Genomic DNA, 693 nt, shown 5'->3' with positions numbered 1-693 from the left:
GCTGCCTACCTAGCAGGCGAGCCGGTACAAGAAAAACGGGCGTAACTCGCTTAAAATGGGTCTGCGTCGTGAAATTTTGACGGAGAGTTGGTAAGAGGGTGCTGGCAAACCAATCCTAACCATTTCCAGCGATTTTCAATTTTTTCCATTTTTGGCAAAATTTACAAAGGCTATGAATTGATGGGTCCGGATTTCGATGGAGGAGTATTCGAATCGACAGGGGTGAACCAGGCACTACAAAACTACCTTTGTTTCTGTCAGAAACCACCCCTGTCCACAGAAACTTGAGTTTTATAAGAGCTGGTCTCTCTAACTAAGGGCGGGTAGGCTACCTTGTCAAACTGGCTAAGAACTCTGCTGTAGTGGGTCGGCACCATGATATTTAGACAGAGCATGTGAAAAGGGAGTCTGCCCCACCAATCCAAACCAATTCCAGCAATTTTACAAATTGCCAAGATTTTTAAAAGACATTTTCAGTGATAACAAACCAGCCTGGATTTTGACAGAGGAGGATTGAAATTGACAACAAAGAACTAAGGCACCATAAAAAATCAAGAATCACCCTTTGATGCACATGAAAGGAAGCTCCTCATAGTGTCTGTACAGAGACAAATTGGACCAGCGTTGGCCGTTACTGTCATGTCAACTCACCTATTCTTTTGGGTAAAATGACTCCATAGACTTCTCTTGCTC

This window comes from Frankliniella occidentalis, unplaced genomic scaffold (assembly GCF_000697945.3).
Source record: "Frankliniella occidentalis isolate FOCC.00 unplaced genomic scaffold, Focc_3.1 Scaffold88, whole genome shotgun sequence".
NCBI classification, from domain to species: domain Eukaryota; kingdom Metazoa; phylum Arthropoda; class Insecta; order Thysanoptera; family Thripidae; genus Frankliniella; species Frankliniella occidentalis.
This window is presented reverse-complemented; position numbering follows the sequence as displayed.